The sequence below is a fragment of the Cucurbita moschata genome, unplaced genomic scaffold, assembly GCF_002738365.1.
Source record: "Cucurbita moschata cultivar Rifu unplaced genomic scaffold, Cmos_1.0 Cmo_Scf00080, whole genome shotgun sequence".
In the NCBI taxonomy this organism is placed as follows: Eukaryota; Viridiplantae; Streptophyta; class Magnoliopsida; order Cucurbitales; family Cucurbitaceae; genus Cucurbita; species Cucurbita moschata.
Genome location: NW_019268596.1, coordinates 231362 through 232030, shown reverse-complemented (window position 1 = coordinate 232030; position 669 = coordinate 231362).

Here is a 669-nt window from a genome sequence, read left to right as displayed (position 1 = left end):
GTTATAAATGAATTCTTTCATGCATAGTAATCATGTCATGTATGCAGTTGCCGATGAATCAAATTTTAATTTCATTTCGAATATTTTGATTAGAATTGAAACTCAAGGTTAAAATAAATACATCAACCAACCTAAAGGGATAAGAAATGAGAAATTAACTCCAAATGTAAATTTGTTAACTTAATAAGGATCGTTTTAAATTTATGTTACTGTTGTAAATTTGGCTCTATGTCTCAACACTAATACCTTGTTTAATGTTGAGGTATTAGTGTTGAGAAAAACTCAAATCTTTGATCTTTTATTTTTTAAACTAAAAAATTATTATAATTATAGTTTTGATATAACACACCACAAGAAATTAATATGGTATTTGTGTATGCATTTTTGAATATAAAGGAAAGTGAAATCGAACTCAAAAGTGTTTGTCTTTTGTAGGGATTAAAAGTAATAGGGAAGTAGGGATTAAAAGTGTTTGTCTTTTGTATAACTTCTACCTTAAAAATAATAGTTTAGGGATCATCATTGCTCCAACATAAAATCAAACTCAGGGATGCACCTCAATATCAACATTGCTAATCTTCAAGATGCTCCAATCGAGAATCAAACTCGGGTCTATATCATGGCAGGATACTATTCTACCAATAGACCACTAGTGCATCTACCTTAAAG